At 44.8% G+C, this 16,841-nt stretch overlaps 1 long non-coding RNA gene across 1 annotated transcript in view; it reads right to left on the bottom strand.

Annotated features, from left to right (window-relative positions):
• Positions 1-1,828: 1,828 nt before the first annotated feature.
• The window catches only part of LOC141573706 (uncharacterized), a 125,170-nt gene continuing 110,157 nt past the window's right edge, over positions 1,829-16,841 (bottom strand). Inside the window, exon 4 of the long non-coding RNA XR_012499727.1 lies at positions 1,829-1,961. This is a non-coding gene — a long non-coding RNA (uncharacterized LOC141573706). The remainder of the gene's footprint in view (positions 1,962-16,841) is intronic.

Here is a 16,841-nt window from a genome sequence, read left to right as displayed (position 1 = left end):
TAAGACTCTAGTCAATCAACTTACCTAAGCCATATCCTAGCCAGGAGTTAGGTAAGTACCCAAAGCCCATGCAAATTAACAGTGAACCCAAGCAGGGAGGGTTACAGCTCAGCGGTAGAACTCCTCGTGTGCTTAGCATGCATGAGGTCCTTGGTTCAATCCCCAGTATCTCCATTAAAAATAAATAAATAAACCTAGTTACCACACCCCCCCAAAAAACAAACCCCAAACAAACAAAAAATAGTGAAGCTGCCACCCTCTCAGCACTCTCCTTTGGAATGACTTTTTGTGTCCATCACTACCTTCTACATGGCAGCTCACTAGGTTCAGAGCCCGAGTCTCAGCCCGTCTGGGGAGTCTGGTTGTCTAGCACAGTTTCAAGCATCAGGGTAGGCACAGAGGCAACACTTGCTGCCTGACCCTTGTCTGCTCGTGAGGAAGGAAACATACCATGGACCCTCCTTGTCCCCCATCTTATGCAAGCTTGCCCCTCAATTCCATGCACCAGCAGCACCAACAGCACCGGAAGTATGTCAGATATGCAAATTTCAGCTCCCACCCCGGACCCACTGGATCAAGGTCTGCCGTTTTTTTTTGTTTGTTTTTTTTTTAAGGTCTGCTTTTAAACAAGGCCCACCGGCGATTCGTTTGCACATTTAACGATTAAGAAGCACCAGGTCACCGCATGTACCCCATATACACGCCTCCTGTGACTGTCTTTCCCATCACTGCTGTCAGGATACACCATTCTCTGTGTGCTCTGAGCATTTTTATGTCCTTGTGTGTCTGTGTTTACATTTTCCATACTTTCACAGGCCCTTAATAAAATAATTTCAAAAGTATAGGCAAGCATGTGGTTGGCATTATTGCCCCTTAACTGAGGAGCATTCAAAACATCTGCTGCCCATGAGATTTGGTCAAATCCTCTCTTGCCGTTCGACTCTCTTTTTCTTTGAGATGCATTCAGGCTAATAAGAAGCAGTTGAGAATTTTATGGCCTGTTGTATTTGTTTCCAAAAGGACAGTTGGCTTTTTGACACGTTTCGAATTTATCATCAACGTATAGCCAGACACATATTATACGCTTTTCACAGGCACTCTGATCCATGAGCTACATTCTTTAGGTAATCATTTAAATATCCTTATTTCCCTGAGGGAGTTCTGACACTCTTCTTGAACTTAGATGATATAAATCAAAGAAAAGACTTTATCTTGTCACCAGCCCCCCTCACCCTCACCCCCACAACAACACTACTTTTGCTTATTTGAAGTATATTAACTAAGATGCAGAGAAAGCAAGTATATAGATGACATCTCCTGCAAAGACGGCCGGCCACCAATACTTTCTTCCATCAAGATGTGGGGTATGTGTCCCCTCCCTCCTTGAACTGGGATGCTGTGACTTGCTTTGACCAACAGAATTGGTGCAAGTGACATTGTGACAGTGCTGGCATGCATGCAAGCACCACGTGAACGGAGAAGAGCCACCCTACTGACCCCTGCCCAAAGTCCTGCCCCACAAATTGGGAACCAATAAAAATAGACCTTGTGCTAAGCCATGAATTTTGGGGTGATTTGTTATGCAGCCATAGATATGTGAAGCAGCAAATGTGGCTAGGGGGACATGCCATAAAACGTGAGTAGATTTGGGGGTGGGGTATAGTTTCTCATCAAATAAACCTGTCATTAGGAGTGCCAGAAAAATTAGTGTTATCAGTTGACCTTCCTGGCATGTCTGTCAGGGCCCTTGATTGAATGCAACACACCAACGGGCTGATGCGGTTGAACAAAACTTCTTGGGTGATAAATATCCTACCAGATGAGCTCCCTTCCTCCTGGCTCGGAAACAGGTATGAGAGAAATGCAGAGCATCTGCTTCTTTATAAAAGGTAGGCTCTCCCATGTGGCCGGCAGCAAAATAACCAAAAGGATGACATCTCTGAAGTCCTGTTACATTCTTCCTGAAAAAAAAAATCAGGTAAGGCTTCAAAGTGTTTTCCTTATTTTTCATAAGAGACCAATGGATGAATCTCAAAAAATGGAGTCCTGGCCATAGAGTTGACACTTTGGGTGAGATAGGGAGTTTGGGTGTGGGGTTCGGTAGGGGTAAGGGGCGGGGACTGTATCTCTTGGGCACAGACTAGCTCACCCCACCCCCCAGCCCCACCAGCAGCGGTATCCACACTATGCATCGCAAGAGCCTTCGCTGTGCATGACATTGGGGAGGGGCAGGGCAGTGCAGGGTTCAAAGCCCCAGTGAGCCGAGTCCTTGGCATCACAATCTTCAGGATCTGTGGGCTGCTAGAGACTTGGCCTCGAGAACAGTATCCAATAGACGACAGGCCTTCGAGAAATAGTGTTGAATGAATGACTGAAGGAACAAATGGTTTTCAGCCCATGAACCTCTTTTTCCCATAAAGAGCAGGTCACAGGAAGGAGTCCCAGAGTCACTGACTGGTAGAAGACAACCAGACGTCTGTGTGGCCATCTAGTGCAGGGGGTTGGGCCCCATCCCAGACCTGCTGGATCAGAAACTCTGGGGTGGGGCCCAGAAGTCCACGTGCTAACAACAGGAGACTTTCACTCATGATAAAGTTTGAGAACCACCCATCTAGTCTCAACTCCTCATTTTATAGATCCAGACAAGGGATAAGGCGGCCTCAAAGTCACACGGCTAGTTAGAAGCTGGCAGTAGACCTAAGGTGACCAACCAGCTAGATGTGCCCAGATCTGCGGGGTTGCCCAGGTCACATGACTTCCAGCACTAATGCAAGGAACCTTCTGGGCGAGTCAGGACAAGCTGGTCACCTTATTAGAACCCTAGTTTCCAAGTTCCCATCCAGAACTCATTGCTGCCATGTAGCTAATCTAAGTGACCAGGGCCCATGTGCCAGAGAATGGCTTGAGAGCTTTGAATGTATTAACTCAATCCTCTCAACAGTCCTACGAGGTAGGAACTATTATTATCTCCATTTTATAAAATACAGGCATATCTGGGAGATAATGCAGGTTCAGCTTCTGACCATCGCAGTAAAGCAAGTCATGTGAATTTTTGGTTTCCCAGTGCATATAAAAGGGATGTTTCCCTATCCTGTAGTCTATTAAATGTGTAATAGCTTTATGTTTTTAAAACATAAAGGACATACCTTCATTAAAAAACCCTTTGTTGCAAAAAAACACTATCATCTGAGCCTTCTGAGAGTCACAGTAGTAACACCAAAGATCACTGATCATAGATTACCGTAACAAATACAGTAATCATGAAAAAGTTTGAAATACTGCGAGAATTACCAAAATAGGACACGGAGACACGGTGTGAGCAAATACTGTTGGAAAAATGGCACCAACAGACTTGCTCAAGGCTGGGTTGATACAATCTTCAATTTACAAAAAACATAGTATTTGTGAAGTGCAATAAAGCAACATTCAATGAAATGAGGTCTGTCTGTAGAATAGGAAGGCCTGGAAAGGAGAGGAAACTTGCCTAAGGTCACACAGCCAGGAAATGAGGCTCCAGAATCCCAGCTCTTAGCCATCAGTCTCATATACTCTCTTTTTATTAGAGAGGATTCCCAGCTCCTCTTCCACTTTTTTCTTTTTAATCCCATCCCTTTGTTGTCATAACACTTTTCACAGTTTGCAATTATTTTCACAATTTGTCAGTCAGCCTCTCTACCAGTAGAACTGGAGCCTGAGAGAAGGGTCCACCACGTGACCTTCCTTGCACAGAGCCAGGCATGGAGGGGCTGAGAGCAGATGTGTTGAATGAATGTCACGGGCATGAAATGCATTAGGCTGACCGAATGATCAAGGTGAATTCCCAAAAGAAAGAGAATAAATATCTACCATGTCTCAGCCACTAGCCCCGTAAAAAAGTGGGCCAAACTTGACTTTCAGGAGGGATTTTTTTTGACCTGATGTGTTTATTTTCAAAATGTAAATCTGATCCACCTCTAGGGGGTAGGCATCTGCTGCCTGTCTTAATTTATATTTCCTGCCCACCCACTCTGGCAGGCATTTGAGTTTGTAATTAGGATCCAAGGCTTCCTCCAACACAAATTCATTTACTCTCTGTAATAAGCCTACACAGTAGGTGTTTCCATCTACACTTTATCAAGAAAAAACTGGGGCTTAAGACATAGAAACAACCTAAAAGTCCATCGAAAGATGACTGTATAAAGAAGTTATGGTATATTAATACAAGGGAATATTACTCAACCATAAAAAAGAATAAAATAATGCCATGCGCAGCAACATGGATTGACCTGGAGATCGTCAGAAAGTAAGCCAGAAAGAGAAAGACAAATACCATATGATATCACTTATATGTGGAATCTTAAAAAATGAGCCAAATGAACTTATTTACCAAACAGAAACAGACTCACGGATAGAAAACAGACTTATGGTTACCAGGGGAGAAAGGGGGTGGGACGGGATAAAATGGGAGCTCAAGATTTGCAGGTATTACCTACCACATATAAAATAGATGAACAACAAGTTTCTATTGTATAGCACAGGGAACTATATTTAATATCTTGCAGTAACCAATAATGAAAAAGAATATGAAAAGGCATATATGTATGTTTGTGTATGACTAAAACGTTATGCTGTTCACCAGAAACTGACACAGCATTGTAAACTGACTATACTTGAATTTAAATCGATCAATCAGCTATGAGTTTCAGGGCTGTAAGAATTTGGGGTTGGAGAGGAAGGAGAATGGTCTGGAAATGACAACTAGGATCAGGAAAAACACCAACCCCCACCTCCTGGCCCAGAAATGTAAGAGGTGTGAGAGAGAGAAAAACAAACAAACAAACAAACAAGCATCAGCCATTAACTTTCCCTGGAATTAAGATAAACGGATACTTGGCTAGACAGTCCTCCACACCAGGGGTCAATGAACTTTCCCAGTAAAGGGCTAAAGAGTAAGTATTTTCAGCTTTGTGGGCCACTGAGTTCTTCTTGCAACTACTCTCCTGGGCCACTGCAGCTTAAAAGCAGCTGTAGACGGTATGTAAACGAACAGGTAGAACTATAGTCCAACACAACGTGATAAACAAGAACCAGCTGCAGGAGGCCTGCAGGTAGAAATGTGCTAACCTCTCACAAACACTGCTGAAGAAGGTCCAGCTGGGAGAAGATCTAGTGAACAAAAACAGGGCATGTTTATCTAAAGACCAAAGATTAAAAAGGATTTAAATTTAGGATCCTGGTTGCAAGCAGAGCCCCCATGTAGAGTTGGAAAGGTTGCACACTGCACAACCCCAGGGAGCACTATTCACATAGACCTCAATGTCAATGACTACCCTAGAAGCTGGGCAGGGCATAATATGAACAGCCACATGAGACAGTCCTCATTGTTACAACAGTAACTACGAGGATTGTATTCTAAAGAAACGCTTGAGAAGATATCCCAGCTTGAGACAGCCCTCCCCACTACTTCTAGAAAAACAGTAACTACTTTTATTGAGCATCTGCTTTGCATCATGTATAATACTTGGGAATATATAAATATTATCTCAGTGAAACTCCAGCAACCCTGTAAGGTGTATATCTTCCTCATTTAGCTTTGAAATTCAAAAAAGGCTAAGCAGTTTGCCCAAAGTACTCAGCTAGTAAATACCTAAACTGAGGTTTGCCTGACATCCAACTCCTTCTATTCCTCCCTCTCTCCTTTCATATTGGTTACAGGGCTCTTGAAGGACGACCTAGTAAAGCATGGATTAAGAAATTTTCTTCTGGAGTCCTAATTAAAAATAATTACGTATCTTAAAAGACACTGAAAATATGGTGGGCACGCCAACAAGTAAGAGAGTTCTTATTATATCAATGTCTTTATGGATTTGGATTCTGTTCAGAAAAGCTCAGACTCAGAAGGTAATTGCTGGCAGCCTGCAAAATCCATCAGCCCATAATTAACATACAACAATTACTCTAATTGCCTCAAACAACATTTCTATGTTTTTAATTGTAGAGCAATTTGCCAATCTCATCAATTGACAATTCATATTTTAAACATGTAAAAGACAATGGGTCTTTATTTCCTTTGAGGCAACTGAACGCGTTAATCGAAATTTTAAAACACGTTTTCTTCTCTCTGACCACAGGACCCCCTTCAGATGGTTCTGATTGCAGTTTCTTCTGACCAAAGTGTATTTTCTCTGGGTAACTTAATCTTACTTTAGCACTTTAATGCATTTCCCTAACAATTCACTTAGACCAGATCCTTGTTTCTCTCTAGACACCCTGAGCAGGGCTCCTGTTGACTTCAAAGGGAAAAGAGTGGGTGCAGGGGAAACTGGGAATCTGGTTCCTGGTTCAAAACCCCTCCACATGCTATAAAAACTCACTGGTGTCTTCCTGTGCGTTAAGGGCCAATTAATATATGTGAGGGAAGCCTTTGTGTGAAACCACCCTGGCAACTCGTGAACTTGCTGGAAAGCCCAGCAGCTAACGGAAAACAAAGTTTAGTGGACCCGGTTCCCATACAGACCCCCCTCTTTGCTCATGGGGAGGGAGGGGGAAGAGTAAGGATTGCCTCAAAAGGCAGAAAGGCAGTACAAACTGCCATCGATTTTCTCTCTCTCTCTCCTTCTCTCACTCTAGGTCTCAGTCTCTATCTCCACTGCATCCATAAGCATTTATAACCCACCATGCACCAAACATTGAGCTAGGTGTCAAAGATTAAAGAAGAGTTCATCACTCAAGCATCCACCCCCAACCCCAACTGTGGCAGTCACCTTCTCCTGGAGTATTGGGGAAGGAGGTGGTATGCCTTAACTCTGCAGCTCAGGCAGCTGACTCAGCTCCCACAGTGTTACAGAATATTCCCTCCCTCTGGGCAGCTGACTGTCACCCGAAGCTCCAGGGCTTCAGCCCCACCAGGGGGGTGCCGCTTCTCTGCATGGGCATTAGTGGAGGAGAGCAGCAGGAGCAAGATGCCTTTACCTCATCCCTTATCCCCTCATCGCACACACAAAACCGCCTCCACCATCTGTACTAGGCTCTGAAAATTTAGTGGTGGCCCGCACGTATCTGATGGAAATTGGACAAAGTGTTTAATAACGTCAAACTCTTCATAGCTATTTACATGACTGTTATATAGAGCAGGGGGAAGCAGAGAAAGTTCACACCTTGGCAGGGGTTTCCAGCCTGGCCTTATCTTTCAGACTTCTGGGCACTCTTTTCCCAAGACCATGTCCTCCAGACACGCCCCTTAGCTTTTGCCCCTGCCCAGAGGAGCTCAGCTCTGGCTGCATATTCCCTGCAGAGCTCCCCTTGGACCAATCAAATCAGAACCTCTGGATATAGAGCCTGGGCATCAGTATATAATTTTTCTCTTCCCAAGTGACTTAACTGTGTAGCTACGGTTGAGAACTGCTGCCCTAGGAGAGGTCCTGTCTCTCCATCATGCTGCGGGGCAGGATGGGAATGGGGGTGCAGTTCCCAGAGCTTGAATTATTCAGTCTAGACCAGAGTTTGCAAATTGGAGGCCCACCCACAGGCTGGGTCCAGCCAGCAGATGTGTTTTGTTTGGCCTGCATGGGGTTTAAGAAAAAATGGAATTACTTGCCAACATTTATTAATGGGAATATATTGCATAAAAACCTGGATAGCTGGCTTCTTTTGGAAAACAGGACTCTCTGGCCATTCTGGGTCTGCATTCCTGTGTGACCACGATTGGCTGGAGAGGAGGAGACGCCAGGCTCCAACATGCAGGATGCACTCTCTACCTCACCAACATCCTCACCATGGTCCTCACCACTCCCTAACGCCTCTCTCTCTCATTTCCCCTCCTGGCCTCTGTGGCTCTGACTAATGCAGGAGGGAAGGAAGCCCTGTCTCTCTTTGGAATATCTCCCCTGTGAAATACAATAGAAAGACTGTCATCCACGAGATAAGGGTGGTGATAAATCCACAGAGATTCCTGGATTCACAGAGAATTAAGGAAGAGAGTTTTTTCTATACATAACTTAATCTACACAGGCCCCTGCCTACAATGGGAGAGTGCTTAATATTATTTTCACAGAGTGGGGATGGTTTGAGGCCCACCCCACCTCCACCCTTACCTCCACCTCCATTTCTTTGTTTAATCACAGGCTTGGGCTTGCATAGAAAAAAAAATCCCACCCCCAGACTCCCTACCCATTCAATGATACATACTTACTGTTTATCAATGCCCTAGGCAGGGCCAGGTGGCCCCACACCTGTCTTCCTGGGGCAGTATTTCTCAATGTGTAGCAGATTCCTGTGCCCCACCCTAGGCTCACTGAATCGAATCTCTGGGGGTGGGGCCAGGTATCCACATTTGTCAAGTGACATTTTTACTCAGTAAGAATCTTAGTAGCACCTAAGGGCGGCACTTACTAAGTGCTTTATTTATATTCTCTCTTCTAATCTTCACAGACAACCTTAGGTGGAGTAGTAATAGCCCCACCTTTACAATGAGGAAACTGGCACAGAGAAGTTAAGTAACTTGCTAAAGGTCACACAGTCAGTAAGTAGAACTGGGATTCAGATCTTCCATTCTAGTTGATAAACCACTGAGTTTTGAAAGGCAGGCAAGAGGAAGATTTATGGGCTCCCAGCCCAAGCAGGTCAAGGAGCAGGGGCAGAATTTTGTCCATTTACAAATAGAAAGCACTGGCCTTGCTTTCAGGAACTTGCAAGTGTTTGGGGGTAGAGACTAGATAAAAGTGTATTACTCGTAAGAAATGATAGCATATGATGAGATGACAAAATTCCGTGTCCACAGGATCTGGTCTCTGCCCCTCCGACAGCATCCTCCCCCCTGTCCAGCCTCCCCGCTGTCCCCTAGTCTTTGCACTGGGACTTGGTCTGTGTTGTTCCCTATCTGAATGCTCTCCTCTTACATCAAGGTCAGCTCGCTTTCTCCTTAACAGGCTAGAGAGTAACTATTTTAGGCTTTGGGCACCACCCATCCTCCCTTGTAACTACTCACCTCTGTCATGGCAGCACAGAAGTGGCTGTGACAATATGTAAGTGAATGGACATGATTTTGCTCCAGGAAGCCCTTATGGACTCTGAAATGTGAATTTCCTATGATTTTTTTATGCATCACAGAGTATTTTCTACTTTAAATTTGTTTCAACCATTTCAAACATAAACCTGTTCTCAGCTAGCAGGCTGCAGCAAAGCAGGTAGCAGGTGGGGGCTGGCCACGGGCCTTTGCCTGCCACCCGCCTTTGCCTGCCACCCCCTCCCTTAGATCTGCTCACGGGGACTGCCTTCTCTTGCCTCAAACTCAGCTTCTCAGAGAGGCTTTTCCTGATGCCTCCAGCTCAAGGTGCCCCCTCCCTCCTCTGTTCATACCTCCTCCATCACCTTTTAAAATGACTCAATAACACTTACTACTATTTTAAGATTTTCTCATTCATACATTAGTTTATGTGCTCACTGGGGGAGGTCTCCCTCTCCTAGAATACACATTCCGTGAGGGCAGGGGGCTGGTCTGTGCTGTTGGCTGTTTCTTCACTGTCTTAACAGCACCCGTTGGCACTCACAGGGTGAGAACTTGGAGTAACAACAACTAGACAGAACTCTGCAGGAGTACAACGCATAGCTCCTTCGATGGGTCTCCTGCAAACCTTTCATTATGCTGGGCTCAGAGGCTACAGAGATAAAATATCACCCGGCCACTGCCCACAGGAGTGGTATCTCACAGAAACAACAACAACAACAACAACAATAACAACCTGATTTCTCTTATCTAGAATAGAACAGAGTTTCCTAAATACCAAGGATTTGAATGGGATGTGAATTAGGATGGCTTCCATTGAATAATGTCCATAATTCTTGGAGTTGGGCACACTTATTTTTTTCAGAGAGCAAAAATTTCATCTTGAGCTAAACTAAAGGTTTCTACATTTCCTTATGAAAAGCTGAAACAACCAGGGCTCATGATTTTCTCTTATGTAAATAAAAATAAGAAGCTCTTAAATGTTACGCCTTGTCAGGGTGTGCAGGAAACGGCTCCTTTCGCACTGGCCCTGGCACGTACATGAGAAAACAAATTTGAGCCGTTAAGAAGTTTGTAAGCAGGGGCCACCAGGCCCTGGGATCGCAGGAGAGGTTTCCCCGGAGCCTCTGAGGGTCAGCCAAGCAGCACAGATGGGCGAGCACTGTGACGTTCATCTGCTTGAGGGAAGTTTTCCTTAAGCCACAATCTTTCAATTTTAAGCAGCAAATTTTCCTTCCCACTGAGGACCCACGGGAGGGGCCTCTGTCTGCCCAACTGCAGATTGAAGGTTGGATGAGAGTGGACTTTAGCATCTCGGGGTGTGTGACCTGGCAAAGACTAAACACACGATGGTCGCCAGGCCCCAGGTGCTGCTAGTCCCCTGTGGACTCCACCACACGGCATTTTCAGGCTGAAGGGAGTTTTGTAAAGAAAAATCATAGCCAGGTTCCACCCCCGAGGCCCAAAGCTGAGGCGGAGTGCTGGATGCTGTCTCCTCTGAGGGTCTATTTCAGACAACGAAGTCCCAGAGGACCGTGTGGGCACTAGGACAAAGGCAGCAATGCCCAAATGCAGGATTGCAAAGTTAAGATCTGCCGTCTGCTTGACAGAGAGCCCTGTAGCATTAACTCAAAGCACTAACTGTGCTTCATTCATTACATTAATCATAAGTCATTAAAATGATTCAAGGATCACCTTCTTGTTCCTTAGCACCTAGAGCTTTAATAGAGCTTCTGCTTTAATAGAGCTTTTGCTACAGACAAGGCACTAGGCTGATGGATGAGGGAGTGGGTGAGAATGTAATACAGATGAAGACAGGAGGGTCCCCCCAGGTTGGAGTTCCCCACTGAGTGAAAGGCTCTACGTGTTGGACAAAATATTTAGGTAGATACTTAAAATTGGGGATTTTTAAATGTGAGTTTCATCATCATTGGAAAATAATCAAGGAAACTTCTCTGACTGGCTACCAAGGGTTATTGCTTATCCAGTGTATAATTTGCCTTACCTTGTCTAATTCTCACAGGCAATGGATAGGTTCTTTTTTGGCCCTATTTTATAGATGAGACAACCAAGAATCAGAGATGTTAAAGAAACAGGTGCTGGTTCACACAGCTGGAAAATTGCTAAGTTGGAGATGGAACTGAGGGCTGTCTAAAGGCCATCTGCCTGACCACTAAGCCTCTTTTGATAGTGCCCTCCTGGTTTGGCCTAACCCTTAGGTAAGGATAAAGGTCTTTACTCACTGTAATCTTCTTCCTTAACTCCACCCCTTAGCCTTACTTCCAAGAGCTGTGATTTTACCATTAGGGAGATTCACTCCTTTGGGGGAAATCTAGGTCTCCTGGTAAACTATAAATATCTCCCCAGAGGAACCATCCTTCATGAACTGCTCAGCGTCATATTGGTAAGAGAAACATGGAAAAGATGGGCTGGGATGTAGGCACAGCTTAGAGAACGGCCTTCAGAGGAGTCTCTTGTGAAGTTTGCAGTTTGGGGTTCCTGGTGCATTTGACCGTAAGGGAAGGGAGGGGAGTGTGAGCAGAGATGAGCCTTTGCCTTCTCCACACTGGGCTTCAGGCCACCACCAGCATGTTCTCTTCTTCTTCCCGGAACTCAGCTACGCTATGTTTCCCTGCGCCCCTTAGAACAGGTATGGTCTTACTTACTGAGTGCAGGTCAACGAACTATAAGCAGAAATGAAATGAGTCTAACATGGAAAAGTTTGGCCCTAAGCAAGTCACTGCCTGGACCCTTGCCCCACTCCCCGTCCAATGAACAGGAATGATATGAACAAGGAATAAACTTAGTGTATTAAGCCACTAAACATTGGGACTGTTTGTTACAGCAGACAGTTACCACAGTGCATGCCCTATGCGTTCCCTACCATCTTGCCCCTTCAGCCTGCCAACCCTTAGCTATTGTCCTCACACATCATGTGGAAATAGATGTCTATTTAGAGTTGGCTATAACAAGGTGGACTGGGTTGGATAGTGTCCCACCCCCAGTCCTTCAATTCACATCTATCCAGGAACCTCAGAATATGACCTTATTTGGAAACAGAGTCACTGCAGATGTAATTTGTTAAGATGAGATCATACTGGCGTAGGGCGGGCCCTTAACCCAGCGTGACTGGTGTCCTGACAAGATGAGAAGAGACACAGCCCGAGACACACAGGGAGAACACCACGTCTCCATGGGCACAGAGGCTGGAGAGATCCATGTACAGGCCGAGGGGTGGCAAGGATTGCCTTCAACCCCAGAGGCTAACACAAGGCATGAAACAGATTCTCCCCTAGAGCTGTTGGAGAGAGCGTGGCCCTGCTGGTACCTTGATTTATGACTTCCAGCCTCCAGAGATGTGAGGGAATAAACTTCTGCTGTTGTAAGCCACCACATTTGTGGTAATTTGCTATGGCAGTCCTAGGAAACCAGTGCACAAGGGAGTCAGCCACCACCACCTGCATTTGGCAGTGCTCTCAGGGGAGTGGGACATTTTTACAGGGAGAAAAAGGGATGGCTTTAAGTGTGCCCTGATGGGAGGCTGTTGGCGCAGGAAAGGGGGGCTGTTTAACCACATGTGGGCAGTTTACGTGGTTTGAAAGCATATTTGGGCTTTCCCTACTTAGCCCTGAGCTGAGAGTGTGGGCAAAAAATAGAGAGGCTGGAAGGCACCGACCGAGCCTTGGCTGCCCTGGGCCGCTGACTGCAGAGGCTGTGTTGTGGCTTCTGGAACTGGTCGTACAGTTAGAGGCTGTGATTCGGCTTCCTAGAGTGGTGGCTGCAGACGCTGCGGGTCAGAAGTCTATTGACATGTATGGTCTTGTCACTGTCCATTTGTACATTCAGTCCTTAAGGTGAAACCCTTCCAGCCCGGCATCCTCTGAGAAGACATCACTGATTCCCATCAGTGCCCCCTGAAGCATCCCCACTGAAGTCCTCTTCTGTGTCGAATCTTTCATCACTTTATGCCTTCTTTCTTTTCTTCCTCTCTCTCTTCATCCTTCTTTCTCTCTCCCCCTCCTGTTCCTTCTTCTTTTTCTTCATGCATTTGTTTTTTCTTTACTCCCGGAAAGGAAGTTCTTTAGGGAAAGTATCCTAACTAAGAAACTATAGAAACAAATTTAAATGATAATAATAGCTAACATTTACTGAACACTCACTAGGTGCCAGAAATGTACATTCGCATTGAATCCTTTCAACAATGCCATGAGTTAGATATTATTAGCTCTGATTTGCAGATGAGGAGAAAAAAGCCCAGAGCAATTAGACAACTGGAGTGCTCTTTGTCAAGCCTCCGCTTTTTTCTTCTTCACATTGCCTTCTAATAATTTTCTCTTTATAAAATGATAATTGCTATCTTATGATTATCTTATTCCTATTATTAAATGTATTTTAAAAAATTTCTGCAAAATATTTTCAGCACGTTTCTTACATAAGAGGAAGGTCGTATTTTTTTCATGATACGACATTAGTTAAAATGGGAACGGATGCTACTAAATGCATTCTGGAAGGAAAACGGTATTTAAACAAGGAACTTTAATTTGTAAAAGCTGATCTGAGGAAATCTCGGAGAAGAAAGCTGATAAAAAGCAGTTTTACGGCAAGCACTTTATTTGGTCATTCCAGATTTACATTCTGATTGAATCAGCACAACAAACTATTAAGCAGCATTGAAAATCGATGTGAAGTGGGTTTCTTTGTGGCTTGCCCACTTGTGAGCTGGAGTTTGACAGAAAGCAGGTACTTCATTGGAATCCAATTAGAAAGACTGGTTCCATACGACCCCAAGTTGATGACTCATAATTCACGTCCCTAATACTATCCAGTCAGGCCCACAGTCTGCCCGCTAAGGAACACAGTCATCTATTTCATATATGTACATTTTCACAGTCTTTCAGGTGACTTAAAAAAAAAAAAAGAGTTCTAGCCACTTCTCTTTCACCAGTCTTTTTTCACTGTATAGAATGTAAAATTAGGTGTGTCTACCTTTGGCAAGGAGAATCTACTAAACACATCTATCCATTAACACAACAAAAACTGCTGAGTGTATGTTATGGGCCAAGCTATGTGCTAGACACCATGGGAGCCACTAAATGGATCACACTCTGAACTCACAGTCTTGGAGAAAAGATCAAACATGTACCAAAGTCCCTAGAAGATCGTGTATGTCATTTCAAAGATGTCCTCAAATTCTTTGACATTCTTTCTATAGACTGGTGGAGGTCCCCTTCCCCTTCCCTTGAACCCAGCGTGTGACTGCTTTGGGCGATAAAGTAAGGCAGAAGCGTTGCTCTGTCAGGTCCAGCCCTGCCTTTGTAGGGCCTGGGAGCCTCCCTTTTGCTCTCTGGGAGTCCTGTGCTGCCATGGAGTTGCCCTGCCAACTACCCAGAGGCCCCCACGCTGTGAGGAGGCCCAAGGCAGGCAGTGGAGAAGCTGTGGGCAGAGAGTGAGCAAGAGGAATAGCTGGGTCGACCCAGCCGAGGTTCCAGAAACCACTGAACCAAGACAGGCCATCCCTGCCATGCCCTGACCACATTTTGGACCTAGAGACTGACGAAATATAGTAATAAATCATAGTTATAAGGCACTAAGTTTTGGTGTGGTAGCAACAGATCAGCAGAAATGCTTCATGTCAATACAAAGGGATACCTAAGAACCATGAGAAATCAGAAGAAACACTTACTTCTCGTCTTAATGACAGTGGGAGAGAACAGGGATGACTTCAAGACAGTAGTGACATTTGAATTGAGTTTGGAAAACCTTAGGATTAGGAAATTCAGAGATGAGAGGATAAGGGCAGTCCAGGCAGAGAAAATAATGCGGGTAAAGCTATGAAGATGAGAAAGTGTCTGATGCATGTGGGGAAGACTGAGTGGTCCACTCTGACAGAAGAAAAGTGGTTGTAGGAGAGGTGTGTTGGGATGTGAAGAAAAGAAAGGCTGGAATCAAATACCACATCACCAAAAGCCTTAAGGCCAGGGTGAGGAGTTAGAGGCAATTAAGTGGACAAGGTGGAGCCATCCAGGATTTGGAATAGAGAACCGATGTTGGAGGAAGTTAACCCACTGGGACTGGAAGTGGGAGATAATGAAACGAAGGAGGCCAGTTATGAAGGTCCCGCAGACGGAGAGCTGGAGGTTCATCCTGACATCTCTTTGGGGTAGAGGTGGGGTAGAAGAAGGTGTGGACTAGCAGGAAGAATAATGGCCCCCAGAAATACCCACTTCATAATCCCTAAAATCTATGAATATGCTACCTTCTGTGGCAAAAGAGACTGCAGATGTGATTAGTGGTAAGGACTTCGAGATGGGAAGATTACCTTGGATTATCCAAATGGGCCCAATTTAATCACATGCATCTTTAACGTGGTCAGACAGAGATGTGATGGTGGAAGAAGGACAAGACAGGACAAGAACTGGACCTGCCATGGCTTTGAAGATGGAGAAAGGGGGACTGTGAGCCAAGGAATGCGGCATCTTTAGGAGCTGGGTAGGGCCATCAGCACGCAGTCACCAAAAATCTGAAACTTTTGTCCTAAAACCACCAAGAACTGAGTTTTGCCAACAAGCCAGAAAAGCAAGGAAACAAATCCTCCCCTAGCACCTGCAGAAAGGAACGCAGCCCTGCCGACACCTTAATTTTAGCCTCCCGAGACTCATGTCAGACTTCTAAACTCCCAAACTGTGAAGCAATATATTTGTATTGTTTAGGCTGCTAAGTTTGTGGCAATTTGTTCCAGGCAATGATAGAAAATGAGCACAGATCTCACTTAGTGACTGATATGTGTTGAGCACCAGGAGTTGGCAGGCCTCTCACCAAACTTCACATCCCCTTACACCAAGGTTCTATTTTCCTGCTACAGGAAAACACTGGCTGCTTGTCCTGGTTTGGTCCCCCTCTACCTAAGGGATCTTCAGCAAGTTAACTAACTTCTCTGAGCTTTGGTTTCCTCCTGTTAAGTGAGGGGACTGAGCAAGAACAGTTGCTCCAAACTTTATACATACATTTTTTTCACCATGACATGTTCGATAGAGGATGTTCCCATCTGCCAGGCCTGGATAGGCATAAATTAAGTTTGAGGAAATTTCCAAAGTTCTAGAGATCACATTCTTTCCTCTCCCCATCAAGAAAACATCTCAGTGGGGCAGGGAAGGTATAGCTCAGAGGTAGAGCACGTGCTTAGCATGCACGAGGTCCTGGGTTCAATCCCCAGTACCTCCATTAAAAAGAATAAATAAATCAATCTAATTACCTACCCCTCCAGAAGAAAAAACAAAAAAAGAAATCATCTCAGAATATAAGTGATGTTTTGATACGAATAACCTTACACTTACTCCAATTTATTGAGCTTAGATGCAGGACATGACATTTTATGTATATATGTTCTCATATTTTACAACAGAGGCACAGAATTTCATCCGTACAACACAAGACATATGTCATATATTATAAATATCAGTAAGAATGATTGCTGTTAGTGTCACACTACAAATAGTAGCAGGGACGCTGGGTTAGATGCTGGTCCCCCTCTTCCTAGTACTGACATGGCACAGTTTTAGAAATGGAAGAGCAGCCTGAATTAGTTGAGGGTGAACCACTTGCAGCTGACAAGTTGGGCGGATGGTGAAGGGGAAAAGAAAGTTTTCTAAACCTTTAAAACAAAAATCAACCTCCACTCCGCCCCCTGTGCCCCACCGTCAGACCAAACCACCTAAATAAATCCTTAATATGGTAATATCTTCTTGGACTGATAATTATTTTGTTAGAAAAATGACACCCAAAACAGCATGCTAAATTTGTGAAGGGAGCAAGGGTCAAGCATCTCCTAGTAACTCTTAATGAATTTCCTACTGAAAGA

This window comes from Camelus bactrianus, chromosome 17, assembly GCF_048773025.1.
Source record: "Camelus bactrianus isolate YW-2024 breed Bactrian camel chromosome 17, ASM4877302v1, whole genome shotgun sequence".
Lineage (NCBI taxonomy): Eukaryota > Metazoa > Chordata > Mammalia > Artiodactyla > Camelidae > Camelus > Camelus bactrianus.
Note: the sequence above shows the minus strand (reverse complement) of the source record. Positions and strands in the feature narration are given on the sequence as shown.